This window comes from Eumetopias jubatus, unplaced genomic scaffold (assembly GCF_037043125.1).
Source record: "Eumetopias jubatus isolate StellerSeaLion01/CBP00866 unplaced genomic scaffold, mEumJub1_p1.0 scaffold_5, whole genome shotgun sequence".
Taxonomy (NCBI): Eukaryota; Metazoa; Chordata; class Mammalia; order Carnivora; family Otariidae; genus Eumetopias; species Eumetopias jubatus.
Window position 1 is genome coordinate 76,538,510 of NW_028274811.1, and position 17,499 is coordinate 76,556,008.

Here is a 17,499-nt window from a genome sequence, read left to right on the forward strand (position 1 = left end):
GGGCTAGAAACTTGGGAAAACAAGAAATTGAAGCCATAGTCGCTATCCTTAAAAGGCCATTTAACTATAGGAAATCTAATGTAGAAATTGTGTGAAGAAAAGGATTAATGTGCTGAAAATTCTCACAGTCAGGTAGAAAAAAATCTGTAGTTTTTTACTTGTTTTTGAATTATATCTGTGTTCTACCATTCTGGGGAAAAGTGATTTATTAAAATTAAGCTCTGAAAAGGGGTGCCTGGGTGGCTCAGTTGGTTAAGCATCTGCCTTCAGCTCAGGTCATGATCCCGGGGCCCTAGGGATTGAGCCCACACAATTTAATAGCTTCGCCAAGAGTATCACTGAATCTATCACGGTTCCACAGTAATAAATCTGAAATAATAGTAAATTCTCACAATCCTTCCTAACCTCTGTGTACCACATGTGAAAGCAATTACCAGTTCATTGAGAAACCACCTTTTTTCCCATTACTAATTTTCAGTCCAAAGTAGCCTAGAAATGGTCTGGCCTAAACAGGTGATTATGTAAATTACTATCATTCCCAAGGTCATTTGTTCACATAGTGTTTACATGTGAATTGTTGAAAACTAGGGCATTAAATTCTTTACACACACGTTTGACTCAGCTTTTGATGTAATTTCACTTAGCTTTATGACAAACAACAGGTAATGTAGTTTATGTATACACAGCTAAACTCAAGCTTCATGTCCTCTGCTGTAATTTTCAGAAATACCACCAGATGGAGGTATTACTCTAAGGAAATAGACTGCACTATTAAAAGTAATTCATTTATAAAATTTCTCCTTTTCTAGAGCAAGTTTAGTATTCACAAGGAAACACAGACATAAAAGTTTGAAAGAAGACTTCTGATTCCAGAAGTTAGATATAAATTAAAATGCAAACGTATATTTTTAAAGTCGAGTAGAATAAAATATTCACAGAAACAGCAAAAATTTGCCTTTTAAAGTATATGATATCAAGATCACTTTTTTAAAAGATTTATTTATTTATTTTAGAGAGAGAGAGAAAGAGCACGTGCATTCAAGTGACAGGAGGAACAGAGGAAAAGGGAAAGAAAATCTTTAAGCAGACTCCCTGCTGAGTGCGGAGCTCAACTGGGGACTCAATCTCTTGCCCCTCAGGTCATGACCTGAGCCAAAATCAAGAGTCAGAAGCCAAATGAGCCACCCAGGCACCCCTCAATCACTTTTGCCGCAATTTTTAACTGTTGATCACATGGTTCAGAGATCCAAAAACAGCACAGTGCCTCGCAATAAACAAACCCCACTTAACCATATTTCACTTTGGTCCCTTCAGAGAAATTTCAGCAAGAATACTAAGAGAAGATATTTTTCCTGACATACAATTTTATTTCTCCTTTAATCCACTCTCATTTACTCAATAAACTTCACTGACAGTATTGTGTATTAGGCACTGGGCAAGACCAAGAGCATACAAAATCCTTACCATTAAAAAACCTCTAACCTGGTATGGAGAGACAGTCATGTCAACCAATAAATGTTGTTCTGCGCTATTTTTAAGATAATTGATCTAGGTGTATGGGGAGCACTGCATATACAACCAAGAAAAAAGTGCGAATGGTAGAAAAGGGAAATTGCTTGTAAGCTTCTTGAGGATATCATTTATTTTTTTCCAGAGTACCTAACCACAGAACTGTACACAGGTGAGGATGCTTAATAGATACTCGAAAAATAGGTAGATAAGAACGACTGAATTTGGGGGGCTATCATACGCCTGTATTCTTGATTATGTCTTGATTAGTCATTCCAGATGAATGGCTAGTAAAAATTCTTTGTTAATAAATCAAAACTCTAAGTGAAAGGAGGAATCTTTCCCTTCATATTCTTTAGGTTGTAGTAGTTCTGGCTGGAGATTAAAGCAAACAGCCTGAATCTAGATTACTGTAATGACACAGACCTATTACAGAATGTCTTTACCTTATGTATTGGAAGTATAAAGTATTTAGTTGTTCTTAGTAAGATTAAGAATATACAAAGATTAAGTAAGAAATATTTTACATACTACCACAGACCAATCTCCAGAATATAGTTAAGTAAAAAACAAAACAAAAAAACCAAGATACAAAACAATGTTTATAGTATGCCTCTTTTATATAAGGGAAAAACATACATACTTGCCTATATTTTTAAAATAGCAATAATGGCAGCATAACCAACAATTAATTTAAAAAATGGTTATCTACAGAAGGAGGAATAGAGGGAAGAGTAGAGGGAACAAGGTTTTAAATGAGTCCTCAGATTCAAAACATGTAAATGTTTAACAATTTTTTTAAAAAAGAAAATCCTAAAAATTTTAGGAAAAACACAGGTTCAGGAAAAAAAATCTATATTCAGACATAAAATTTTGAGCTAAAATTGTTGAAAAACCTCTCCCTATTGTTTCAGCCCACTGCTGTAAATGCTCTTTCCAGAATAAAAATCTGGGCATGGTCTAACTTTCTTTTATAAGTCTTCAGTGTTTCTATAACAAAGTGCAAACACCTATGAGGGCTTTCAGGAATTCGTCTTTGCCAGCCTATTTCCAGCCAGTTTCCCACTTAAATTCTTAGTTCTAGCAATGGCAAACTACTTAGAATTCTGAGAGCCAGTTTCTCTTTCCACTTCCTGCTTTTGCTTAAGTACTTCTCTTTTTTTCCCCTACTATGTAATTCCTACTTGAGCCTCATCTCAGAGGCATTTCTCCAAAACTCTCTCCTAACTCCATTATTCTCAATCCAACCTTAAATTAGGTATCCTTCCTCAGCACTTCCAAAACATTATTACATACCACTGTCTTGGCTGTGAGTACACTATGTAATGAACACTGTAGTATTGTTTTCTTTGGTGTTTTTGGTATCCTACCTTTCATATTCTACTATATGTTTCTAGAGTGTTGGGATTTTTACTTGTTGTCCTTTGTATATTGAACACCAAATGAAGAGCATCTCTGATGGGTGGATGGATGTACATATAAACAAACAAATCAAAGATATATATGGCTTCAAATTCTTGTATAAAATTCACAAATATAATTTGCTTACAAGAAATATTGCTGAGCTCCAACTAACATTTTATTTATTTAGGTAACAACCAATACCAATGATCTTCTATACAACATAAAGTCACTTAAGAGATTACTTAAGAATTACCCTTATTAATTAAATTAAATCCCACTAGCACATTAACAATAAAGAAACACTGTATTCTTTTCCTTACCTTTCTCAATTTACAAAACAAAACCCATCGTAAGTTTATGGGTACTTTGATAAAATTGTTTTCTGAGGGTAAATTAAATAGGAATACAACACTTAAAAAATAAAACAGCAATTCAAATTAAAGTCTCTTGTCAGGCTTGTTTTTATATTTAACTTCAAATATAAACAAAAGAGCAATATAATGAATTACCATATATCTAAAAACCTGCCTTACAATTATCAACTCTTACCAATCTTGTTTCAAATAATCCAGCTTCCCAAACACAATCTCAGGCATTTTAAAATTCTATCCATAAATAGTTAAGTATTACAAATAAAAAGAAACCAACACTATTTTTAAATACCACAATACCAGTATATCTTTAAAATACCACTTACTCAGTGCTCGCTTCGGCAGCACATATACTAAAATACCACTTACTCCTGAATTTTAATATGAAATCATTTTAATATGAAATTAAACATTAAGTCACATGATTTCGTTTCCTGGAATGACTGAATAGGAATCCAGATAAGGTTCACATACTGCCCTTGAATTATATTTTTTTAAGTCTCTTTCATTTTTTTAATTTAAATTCCAGTTACTTAACATACAGCGTGGTATTAGTTTCAGGTGTACAATATAGTGATTCAACAGTTCCAAACATCACCAGGTACTCATCACAAGTGCACTCCTTAATCCCCATCACCTATTTAACCGATCCCCACACCCAAACCACTTCTGGTAACCATCAGTTTGTTCTCTATGTTAAAATTCTGTTTCTTGGTTTGCTTTTTATCCTTTGCTCATTTATTTTCTTAAATTCCACATATGAGTGAAATCATATGGTATTTGTTTTTCTCTAAGTCTCCTTCATTAATTTGACAGTTCCCTTTTCCCCTTTGTTTTCTCTTGCAATTTATTTTGTGGAAGAAATTAGGTAGTTTTTTCTGCTTTTTCAGATTTCACTTACTGTAACCCTGTGGTATTAACATATTTTTCTAGCCCTTATAGTTCTTGTAAATTCTTAGATCAAGAGACTCAGATTAAAATTCAGCTTTTCTTAGGGAGAGTATTTTTTCAGTTGTTATGGACTTCTATCAGAAGAAACTTAAGTTTGGTTGTCTCTTTTTGAGTGAGGTTAAGGTTAAGCTATGAACACCTTATCTGTTCACTGCAGTTCCCTACAAGCTCTCTAGCTAATGTTTTTAGCAGCCATTGATCATGATGGCTTTATCACCTATTTATTTAGAGGCACTAAAATGGTGCTGTATCTTGCTTTATTTACCCATTATATAACTTCTTCATTAATAGGTGGAATACTTTTATATATTTTTCTTTTAAGATTTTATTTATTTATTTGAGAGAGAGAATGAGAGAGAGAGAGAGCATGAGAGGGGGGAGGGTCCGAGGGAGAAGCAGACTCCCTGCTGAGCAGGGAGTCCGATGTGGGGCTTGATCCCGGGACTCCAGGATCATGACCTGAGCCGAAGGCAGTCGCTTAACCAACTGAGCCACTCAGGTGCCCCTGGAATACTTTTATAATGAGAAACTTCATATTTGTTAACCTTAAGGTACAGTTCATACATGAAAGCCATTTTCATTTCTTTGCCTTGTCAGTTTTGAGAGTTAAATGCATCCTTTCAAAGTCAGCCAATAATTTTTATGTCTCATGAACTCATGGATTTGAATTATTTGATGAATTTTAATCCACTGTATCATTGTTGATGTTCAAATTGTCCCATCTTTAGCCAACAGGAAACCCTTTATTAGTTCCTGAGTCCTTTTGACAAGAACTCAAGTAGTCTTTGATAACTTCCTTACTTTCTGGTCTGACGAGAAGAACCAGGCTCATCTTGTATATTTCTTGTTTCAGAATGTAACTCAGGCATTTCATCAAAAAGCCCTACTTCTGTTTAGATTAGAACTTAAATTACAATCTGAGTACTAAGTAAGCCTCTAAGTACAGGCTTGGTCGCTGTTTTTAATTTTGTTTTTAGGGGCACCTGGGTGGCCCAGTTGGTTAAGTGTCTGCCTTCAGCTCAGGTCATAATCTCAGGGTCCTGGGATAGAGTCCCGCATCGGACTCCTTGCTCAGAGGGGAACCTGCTTCTCCCTCTGCCTGCCGCTCCCCCTCTTGTGCACACGCGCTCTCTCTCTCTGACAAATAAATAATATCTTAAAAAAAAAACTGATTTTAATGGAATGACCTAGGATAAATACTTTTAGAGATAATACATTAAGAATTTATACTAGCATTTCCAATTTAAATTTGCAGGGTTTTTATTTCTATTTTATAATATCACTTGGGTTGAGTTTTGACATTACAAATGACATTAACAAAATTACTGCCTATCTTAGATTATATGTAATAGTTCCAAAATAATACCTGTATTATTAACAATATGATTACTAAATGTCAAGATTTATAATTTTTTTTGTCCTTCAGGAATACTACTAGAAGCAAATTATTGTTTTAAAGTCACCTGAAATAATTTATTTCTATATAGCACCAATTTGGTTTCCTCACGGTCATTTGCTTTTTTTTCATTTTAGAGACTGCTTTTTATTCATCTCGATTTAACCTTGCTTTATTATTTACTTGGGTCCAACCTGAGTTTACAGAAGTTAGTCAAAATCCACTATGCGTCCTTGTCTCCTCTACATTATGTCCTCTCTCCCCTATACTTCTTTTTTAAAGTTTTAAACTTATTTTCCCTTTTTTCAATATAAGCAAATTATGACTAAGAATATACGTTTGTTATCTCCTCTTCCATAATCATTAACATATTTACACTATTACATATTTTATATATATATACATATGTATATATACACACACACACACTGTATTCTGGAGATCATTCCCACAGCAGTAGATATGTTCCCCCCTCCTTTATGCAACAGCACATACTCCATTTTGTAGATACATCACAGTTATCACAGTTTCAACTTGTCCCTCAATGATGAACATGCTTTGCTTCCATTCCTGTGATACCACAGTGATACATAATGATGGCCCTTTGCATGTATCTTTTTGTATTTATGGCAGAGTATCTTCTGAATTGCTATTTATCAACCAATGTAAAAATACCTGCTTTGAAGTGTTAAATTTATAATCACATAGCGCCCAGATCCTGATAGCTTTGTACTATTCCACACTTACATGAACTGAGAGTCCTTTCAGAAATGGCAGATTCTAGGGGTACCTGGGTAGTTCAGTCAGTTAGGCGTCTACCTTCAGCTCAGGGAATGATCCCAGAGTCCTAGGATGGAGCTCCACATCAAGCTCCCTGCTTAGCGGGGAGCCTGCTTCTCCCCCTCTCTCAAATAAATAAATAAAATCTCAAAAAAAAAAAAAAAAAGAAATGGCAGATTCTAGGCACAGGAAAATAAAAGATGAACCTAAACTATCTTGCTATGCCAAAAAGCAAAATACTTGGAAAGGAAGGAAGGAATGGGGGCATGTCAAAAGAACAGGAGAAAAAACCAAAACAGGACACAGGAGCCAACCTGAGGAAGCTTTCATTGGCCACATCTGACATGAGCATCAAAACAGACCATAAGAAGGTTATTACCCAGTAAATAAAACAGGAATCCTTGAGTCCATGCTGATGATAAGTAGGTAGGTAGGCAGATAGGCAGAAAGACAGGGGAGGGCTCTGATAGGGCTCTGAATGCCAACTGATTAATGTGACCAGCAGAGTAGTGTTAGAAAATTACCATTTTGCAATCATCATAGAAAATACTGGTTTGGGCAAGAATCATCAAGACATGCTAAATCTAAGGAGAGAGTGTGATGAGTAGAAATTTGCACAGTCTCAAGGTAGCTTCTCAGAAATTGCTTTTTAGTGTAACAGATAAATTTGAAACTAGTTGAAAAACCAGACACCACCTTGTCCTGATGATCACAACATCATCAATAGGGACAGGAAAACAACATGAGTCTCCAGATATACCTTTGAGAAAGATGTATCACCACTTACACAGTACTCCAGCCAGAGGTGCATATGGTAGGCAATGCATAACTTATATCTAATCATAAGTGAACATAAGACAAGCCCCAACTGAGAAATATATTCTGTAAAATAACTAGGCTATCATCTTCAAAATGCTAATGTCATAAAAACAAAGAGGAAGTGTTCCAGATTAAAGAAGATTAAAGAGACATGACAGCCAAATGAAGTATGTGATTTTAGATTGGACCCTGTACTGAAAAATGATTAGGACGATTGACTAAACTGGAATAATAACAAAGATTAAAGTATTTTGTCAATGTAAATTTTCCTGACTTTAATAACTATACATGGCTTCTGTAAAAGAGTACCTTTGTTCTTAGAAAATATATACTGAAGTATCAATGCCTAAAGGGGCATGATTTTTGTAACATGCTCTTAAAAAACTCAGGAAAAATAAATATGTATTACAAATGTATCATGTATATAGATAATATACGTATAAAGGCAAAAAGTTAAAAATTAGTGAATCTGGGCAAAAGATATACAAAGAATTTCTTGGTACTATTTTTGCAACTTTTCTGTACTCTTCACTAGTACTCCTCCTCTATTCATCCTTCACATCTCCAGTTGAGTTTTTCTATATCTCCATAGGTTACATAAGATACCTAGCAGGGTGCCTGGCAATTATCAGTACATGTTTAACATAAGGTAGTTGTATTATAGGAGTGTTATTACTTAAATCTATCTCTACCCTCTAGAACTCTGACTCTAAAAACATGTGAATTAATAAACAGTTAAAACTACCACCTCTCTGCTTTTTATTAAAAAATATCATAAGCCTACATCTTTCACAATTTTCTTGTTCTTTCCTCCTGGTTTCTTTACCTCTACTCTTCTTCTTTTGGTTTTTTTCTTTCTCTAAGTCACCTAATTTAAAATTGTTATGGGGAAAATAATTTTGAAGAATCAGAATATCTAGAACACTAAATACTAGGTCCATTTCCTACATGGTCACAATTATTTATATCCAAGTAGCACTGGTTCCTTACAATGATGCATATAATCACCATATCTCTGTATGATCTTCACTAGTCACCTCCCCCAAACAAGTATCTTATATCCAGACAGCTTCCTTCATTTATGTTATCTGCTTGGTTCTTATGGCCCTTTCTCTCATTTTACTCCAGACAGAATTTAATAGCTCTTCAGATTTCAAAATAGCTTCATAACTATATTCTAATTTATCTTTACAACAACAAAAAGTGTCCTTGAAGGCACACATAGAAGTTTTTCTAGATTCTTTCCATAGGAGGCAAGCCTTCTGGGGTCCCAACTTTAAGGAGACCTAATTCCCTAGTCAAATACTTAATTTCAATTCCAACCTCAGCCTCCTGTTCAGAGACGCTGTATCCCTCCAAATATCCCCTGTACTGCCATGTTTGCTTGGAGCTTACTTACTGCTGACTTCAAGGTCCCTTTTGTTTCTGGCACATGAAGGTTTTCTCTGAAGTTAAGCAGTACACTTACTTTTTGCCCATTTTCCCAATTTTTCTTAAGGATTTTCATGTGTGGATAGGAAGCACTTTACTTTAGGAGAGTCTATGTTAGCTCAGCCTCGCATATGACAGAATAGCAACACCTCCTTGTTCTGCTCTCAACTCTCCACTCAAATCAATCCTTTAAACTAAAGAAAACACCAAGACCTATAATGGGTAGATGAGAACATATTCTCAAGTGAATAAACAAAGATTCTTCTATATTACAGGAAAAAAAATGTTCAAGTATTTTTTGCTTTTTTTATCACAGAAATTGGAAACTATGTCTGCAACAGCACATAAGGGAAGAATGAATAAAATAGTGAATGATCTTCTAAGAAAATGGTAACAATGAGCAGCTGCTTTCCTTACCATCATATCAGCAAAAGAAGAAACTGGCCCTGATAAAGGGATGGAATAGACTGAAAAAGCCAAGAAAGTGTTATTGGAATGGGGGGGGAGGAATAAAGAAAGAGTTATTGGAGTGGGTGTGGAAGTACCAAGGAGCAATAAAAAGAACCTCTCAAAACAATAGCAGTAAAGAAAAAAAGACTGGGTCTTCAAACATTATATATAAATTAGACTGCCTGTATCAAAGGTTTACATCAATGATTTCTCATTTTAAGTCCATTAAATAATGTATTCATTTATTTTCTTCTTTTGTCCCTAGGACGTCAAGATTTTCTTTCTGGTATATACCATTACCCTACTTTATCATTTTCAAAATTTTTTAAACTGGTAGTAGTATTTAAATATAGTAGACTATGAGAAGGTAGGGGAGGAAAGCTATAGAATACATTGATAAAAGGTAAAATGATTTTCCACAGAAATATTAACAGAAGGTTGTATGCTGACAAACACAGTAATACATAAAGAAATGTATTTATTATTCTAAGGAACAAACATATTATACTAAATTCTCACTTCATGCCTTGTTCCCTCCCCTGATTATTATTTAAGAGTCAACACCATTCAAAAGGACTTCTTTGGGGGAATTCTGAAAGAATTTTTGAAAGATACTTATGGGGAAAATTCAGAGCTAACCTGATGAGTGCTCTGAAGTTCAATCAACCCTAACTTATTTTTTCCTAGCTTTCTAGCTCCTTCTCATTGTAATTTTATTTATATATGTACACCCATTAGACAAGCCTCAAGTTTCTGCCACATGGGAACAATAAATATACTTAAGGATTACTTGAAGATTAAAAGAGATGTAAAGCATACAGTCTGATATACTGTAGGAATTCAACACTGACAGCTATTAGAAATAAAAAAAGGGGGGGTCTTTTTCCTGAGTTCAAGATCAGAATCATTACTTCAAGGACTACTTTAGCTGTTCTTCAGAATGTCATAACTGTAAATATAAATATGTAAAACGCCTATGAGTTAAACCTACAGATATACTAGAATTTTCAATATAAATTCCTTAATAAAAATAGGGAAGACATGATGATTACTAATTGGTGCTATGTGCCAGATCCTGGGTTCTCATTTAATCCTTTCAATTTCATATAATAAATAAACTGAGGCGCAGAGAAGAATAAGTGACAAAACCAAATACCAATACTAAGATAACCAAAATGTACAAATTATGAATACATACAAAGAAATGAAAGAAAATTCAGAAAAATGAAAGCCATGAATTTCTTAGTATGATAGGAGTGATTTATTTTAAAATAACATTTCTATTTGTACCATGTTTATGTTGTCTACTTGCTCCTCCCCACTCACCCAGTATCCACTTTGTTTGCCCTGTAGTAGTATATTAACTGTCCTCCAGGTTTCACTGGTATATGCCCAGCTCTTAGCTACATGTGGCCATGTAAACAGGTTCCAGCCAAAGGGATATGGCTAGAAGTGATATGGGATTTTTACATCACAGCCTTAATAAAGTGGCTTGCCTTAAATCCTATCCCTCCCCATTTTCTTCCTGCTGGCTGAAAAATGGCTAGTAGGGCAAGAGAAGCCATGTATTAAGATTAAGTATAGCAAAGCTGTCCCACTAGCCACAGTACCTTAATAACCTCAAGGGGTAGCGCTCACTTATCTGAGAGTGAAAAAAAAGTAACTATTTGAGCCCCTGTGTTGTGAGATTTCCAGCATACAGAATACCTTAACTGGTTCTCTAATAAACTATAATAATGTTTATGCAATAAACACTTTTGAAGGAATAAATTCTGTACATGGATAATGTGAATTCATTGGCTCATCTCTTTAACAAACAAATACTAAGCAAGAATTTCTAGCAGAGACAAAATACCATGGGAAAAAGAAAAACATGAGAATCAAAGATACAAGGATGGACTGATTCCTGATTAAAGAACTAGAGATGAGGGAAACAGTTTTATGGACGGAGTGATTTTAGAGCTAAGTATTGGTAGTATTCCCCATACTTTTCACTCTGGAGAATGATTCCTTTCTGAAAGAACAGATAAAATTTTCTACTCTAACATTATTTAAAATTATCATATTCTTTATGTAACCTTCTCCAATTTCTCCAGGCACATCACTGTTCCAACCCACATGTTCATAATATTTTGCTCATGTGTTATTAGTAATGCCTTCACAATATTATAATTATTTGTATACATGTATCTCTTTTAAAAGATTTTGTTTATTCATTTGACACAAAGAGAGAGAACACAAGCAGGGGGGGTGGCAGGCAGAAGGAGAGGGAGAAGCAGACTCCCCACTGAGCAGGGAGCCAGACACGGGGACTGAGCTGAAGGCAGAGGCTTAACCAAGTGAGCCACCCAGGTGCCCCCATGTATCTCTCTTTTAACTACATCCTGGAATTCAATAAGTCAGGGACTTCATTTTAGTTGTTTTTATAGACCATTATTCACTTCAACAGGACTAGAGAAACAATATGGAAATTTGTAGGTATTGAGAAAATACTTAAAACTAAAAAAATGAATTAGTGGCCAAAGGCACTGGCTTTCAAACTTTTTGGACTATGACTTATATAATACATTTCATATCATGATGCAGTATACACATGCACGTGCATGCACACATAGGCATAAAAGTTTGATGAACTCGTACTCTACAAAAGGGACACTGTATTTTCTATTCTACTTTACATTATTCTCTTTCAGTAAAAAAAAAACTGATCCTAATCCTTTAACATACTGCAACTTACTATTTAAAATGTATTACCCTAGAGTAGTCATATAAAAAACGAGAAGAGTTCAGCTAGATGATAATTAAGATCGGACTACCTTTAAATTCTATAAAATTACATTGTATTAAAATCTGTTGGGGCGCCTGGGTGGCTAAGTCGGTTAAGTGTCTGCCTTTCGCTCAGGTCATGATCCCAAGTTCCTGGGATGGAGCCCCATGTTGGGTTCCTTGCTCACCAAGAAGCCTGCTTCTCCCTCTGCCTGCTGCTCCCCCCCTACTCGTGCTCTCTCTCTCTCTCAAATTAACAAATCTCTAAAAAATATTTTAAAATCTGTTATCTGCCTTATCTTTTATTATAAGCAATCAAATAAATATCAAAGGTTTGAGAAAGTCTGGAATGTATCTATCCATCTGTATGGTTCTGAAAGCCAACTAATGCCACTGCTATGTGAGGCACGAAACAGCAACCCAACAGTTCCTTTTAGCATTCTAAGTTACCAATCCAAATCAAAATGCTACTATAAACTCAAAAGTATAGTATGCTTCTACCACCTTAAAACCTCCAACTGGCTAAATGAGAATAAAACTGCTAGAAATAGATGCTAGAAAGAGTCACATTTAGCATAACTAATTTTAAAGATGACTATTTGGGTTTAGACATGTTGAATATGAGGTATAAAGTAAACTCAAAAGTTTCTCTAGTAAACATTCAGAGAATCAGATGAGAAATACAGGCTACTATATATACATTTGCAAGTCACTAACCATTAGTTTCATAAAATACATATAAAATTTGTTATAATATTAATAACAATACAAATCTCTAATTTTGTTTTGTTTTTTTTTTTTTAGATGGGGAGGAGAGAGGAGAGGGAGGGAGAAAAGGAGAGAGAAAGAGAGATGGGGAGAGGGGCAAAGGGAGAGGCAGAGAGAATCTTAAGCAGGCACCGCACCCAGCGAGGAGCCCAACATTGGGCTCGATCTCACAATCCTGAAGAGCATGACCTGAGCCAAAATCGAGAGTCAGACGTTTAACTGTCTGAGCCACCCAGGTGCTCCTCTATTTCTGTAATTTGTAATTGTAACAAGTAGACAAAGCTTAATTGATAACATTTGTTTTCTCCATTAGTATTATCTATCATGCAGAAGTCTAACCTATGTAGAAACTGTATTTCAGGGACACCTGGATGGCTCAATCGGTTAAGCGTCTGCCTTCCACCCAGGTCATGATCCCAGGGTCCTGAGATGGAGTCCCGCATCAGGCTCCTTGCTCAGCAGAGAGCCTACTTCTCCCTCTGCCGGATCTGCCTGCCACTCCCCCTGCTTGTTCTCGCTTGCTCGCTCTGACAAATAAAAATCTTAAAAAAAAAAAAAATTGTATTTCAAAATAATCTTCAAAATAATTGAGTGGGTGGATTTAGAGATTAAACTAGATTGGCCATGAGATAAAATGTGAAGCCAGATGATGTCTACATGAGGGTTCATTTTACTACTGTCACTACTTAGGCATATGCTTGAAATTATCATCCACAACTTTTAAGTTAACACTAATAATAAAATAAATGTCTACATTTAAAAGCTCAATGTTAAAGATATTATCCATTTGATTAATTTGTTTTAAAAAAGATTTTTGGAATATGTATATGCTTTTTATTATTTTAATGAATACTGTTGTAAAACAACTAAGTTCCCAGCACTATATGCTTTACTTTCTAATAAAGTTATTTGTAATTTGGTATTTCATCAGTCTGCAGATACACATAGGAGGTGCTGCACATAACAACCACCTCCAATTACTGTGAGCCGTTCGATAAAAAAAAGAAAAAGGTGAAATCATCAATGTAGTATAATATGACTGAGATAAGTTACTGAACACTAGGTCAATCCTTTGGTATAAAATACAGGCTAAAACTGGAATAAAGAGATTATTTATATTTTTCGTACTCATCTACAACTGTAATTCTTTTCTTATAAAATTTCCTTTCAGGGGCACCTGGGTGGCTCAGTTGTTAAGTGTCTGCGTTCGGCTCGGGTCATGATCCCAGGGTGCTGGGATCGGGCCCGACCTCGGGCTCCCTGCTCGGTGGGAAGCGTGCTTCTCCCTCTCCCACTCCCCCTGCTTGTGTTCTTGCTCTATCTCTCTCTCTGTCAAATAAATAAATAAAATCTTAAAAAAAACAAAAACTTCCTTTCAGATCAAACATCCTCCTTTTATTAATTCAAGATTCACTCAATGAAAAATGAGAATACTGTAGTAGTTGCATCAAATGGCAATAATCATACTATAATCTACTTCAAGCACAAAAAGAATATTCTCCTTTCAGGGAATTTAGACTATAACTCCACTCTTGTCCAATGGCCCCATTCCTTCACATAACAGCTCTTCAGCACAGTATTTACTGCCATCTAACATCATTTTCCCGAGTATAAAAGTTAATCTGCTTTTTGCTTAAGCCTGTCAAAATACCTCACCATCATAAAAGCCCCATTATCAGAACTTTCAACATGTAGAAAATCTAAGATCACCAGGGTTTTACACATTTCTTTTAAAAACAACAACAAACCTCATTCTGACACTGGGCTTGATAGAGAAACTACTTGCCATATGATCAAACTTCTCTGACTCCCACCTTTGAACGGCTGCGCACTATTACCTCTTTGTATTAACTATAACCACTTGATACTACAAATATTTAAATTCAGTTTTTTCACTATAAGCCTCATAGGAGAATCTCCTATTTTAATATCTCATACAATCTACCACAAAGTAGCTGCTCAATTATCTAAATTAAGTATCTGAAGACAGAGAACTGTACTTCTGAAAGCAGCAACGAGAGTTGTGAAATAGATAACATGGTTTTCATTAAGATCTCCCACTAGTTTTGTGCTGTATAGACATTGGATGCCAGAAGCCAGTACTGTTTAGCCAGAACTTACAATGTCTCTGTACTTTATTCTCAATGATAACTTAGATATCAATCTATCCACACCAAAGAACTCTCAAATGCAGTTTAACATTCACTTAAAGTTGACTTTTGACTCAGCAGTCACCTCATATCACAATGACAGATAAGATACCCTCAACTATAAACAGCAATTTTCTCAGTCATTCATACATAAGAACTTGAATCTGGTACAATAAATTTCTAGAGTATCTCTTTAAACCAGTGGTTCCGACCAGTCCATTTATGAGTATTATTCTCCTTCCCTTTCTAAACTCCTTCTTTCACTTGGGACTAAACCATACAATAACTTCAGCATAACACTGAATAAACATCAGACTAAAGAACTGCAAAGCCAGCATCTCCACCACATTCTTTATTAGGGAACTTGCACTTTTTTATTGGGGGCCTATGACTCTGTAAAAACCTTCCTCTCCATCCCACTTCCGAATATATATTATTTGTTCTTCCTTTCTTTCAAACTAAATCATTTCTTACCATTAAGGTTACAAAAATTAAAGAGCTCCATGAAAACTTTCCATATAGCCTATTACATTACTCCAGTACTTTGCCCAATTCCATTTTCTTTCACCTCATTTGTTTACCTATATGGTTCCATGAATTTGAGTATACTTACTTAACCTGATGGTGTGTTAAAATCTAGCTATTGCTCTAAATCATAATAATCTTTCTTCATTAACATGGCAAGATACTGAATGATTCCAGGTGAACAGCTTCTCCTATATGCAAATGAATTTAATATGCATACAAATCTCCTGGGAATCTTGTTAAAATGAAAATTCTGATTCAGCAGATCTGGGACAAAGAGGGTAACTTTTAGGGTGAAGGAATCATTCTGCACAGTAATGGAATAGAGGATAAATGATTCTGTGCATTTGTTAAAACACATGAAACTGTACATCACAGAGAAAATGTAATACACGCAACTTTAAAAGATCAACCTGTGACTGAGGAACACAGAATGAAATGCAAACTGTGCCAAATGAATCTAACTTTATTACAAATTTATGACAACCACACTGAAGAGGGTGCGAGGAAGAAGCTAAATTTAGTAACTTTAGAAAACAGTGTTTTGACTAGACACTGTAAGGCTAAATATGATATGAACTGTATACTGTATGTTATGTATACATATTGTATTCTAGTCGATAAATGTGTTTCTTCTGGGAGTATGGCCTAAAAATTCTAAAACTGCTTTACCTGTATCTGACCTTGAAGTGCATGATGGGATGGTGGATGGTATGAACCAAGTTTCTCTCTGAAGGAGATTGAAGTTATAAAGGAGCAAGAAAGGAAGGCTAGGATGAATCCTGTAGTACAGAATTAGACATCAATACGAACTCATGTCTACCTTAATATGCATACTAATAGATACCAAAACTAGAGATATGTAGATATACTTGGTTTAGTATATATGCATATACTACCTAGCTCTGTCCGCTTTTTCCACTGCGAGGACCTAGAAGCAGTGATACCTGGGTAGCAACAAGCATACCCAGCGCCCAAACCTTGGTTTCTAATACCCTTTTTTCCAATAAAAGGATCCAAAGCTCTTTGGAGAAATGGCTGACTCTAGGGCAAAAAGATAGAGGAGTATGTAAAAAGGATACAGAGGCCAACTTGAAAGATAGCACTTGATGGGCAAGGCTAAAACAATTTGAGCAACAAAATAAATAACTTACTGGATTATAACCTAAAGTATAAAATTCATATACATAAGTCCAGGCTTATATAAATGAATAATTGAATAAATGGAGGAGAAAAAAACTTCTTTACAGAGGAATTCCACTTAATATACGTAGATACTCTCTCCCAGCAGGAGACAGAACTTAATTCCAACCTTCCCCCCAACCATTTGCAAGAGAGATAGACATAGTGACTCGCTTCCAAAGAATACAGTATGAGAAAAAAAAGCAGTAACTTAAAATGGCTAAGTGATGAAGGTTAATATCATCAGTAATGTCATGTGGATATTACCCTTTCCATTATGTGACTAGAAGAGCACTTCATCTCTGTCATATTCTTTCCAAAAACTGATAACCCCAGTTTATCCTAAACATCAATAAATCCCAGCTGGGGGATATTCTATAGGCTACCTGGCTAGCACTTCAAGAGCTAAGAAAATCAAGGAAAGACAGAAACTTTCACGGACCAGAGGATACTGCAGAGAGTTGACAACTAAATGCAACATGGTACCCTAGATTGAATCCTGAACAGAAGTGGCATTAATAGAAAAACCAATGAAATCCAAGTAAAGTGTGGAATTCAGTTAGTAGTTTCCTCTTCTGGAGAGTAGGAATCATAATACTGCATACATCACAGGAGTTTTATGAGGATGAACTGTGATAAATTCATGTAATACTCTGTGCACTCTGTGTACCATGTCTGGTTCAGTCAGAGTAAGAGCTCAATAATCACTGCATGCCACATTATCATCATTTCAAGAGAAATGAAATGTACTCAACCTCTTGCTGGCATGGGCCATGACACCATCCTTTGCGGGTTCCCAGGAAAAAAAAATAACATCAACAACAAAAAAAAGTGGCAAGGTGCTGAATGACTCCAGGCAAACAGCTCGCTCTGTGTGTGTGTGTGTGTGTGTGTGTGTATAGATACATATACACACACACACACACACACACAGGAATTTAACATGAACACAAATCACTTGGAAATCTTGTTAAAAATCAAGATTTTAATTCAGAGG

At 35.4% G+C, this 17,499-nt stretch overlaps 1 protein-coding gene across 2 annotated transcripts in view; it reads right to left on the reverse strand.

Moving 5' to 3' along the window:
• Nucleotides 1-17,499, reverse strand: part of CHD1 (chromodomain helicase DNA binding protein 1) — a 71,029-nt gene that overhangs the window by 46,295 nt on the left and 7,235 nt on the right. The window lies entirely within an intron of this gene.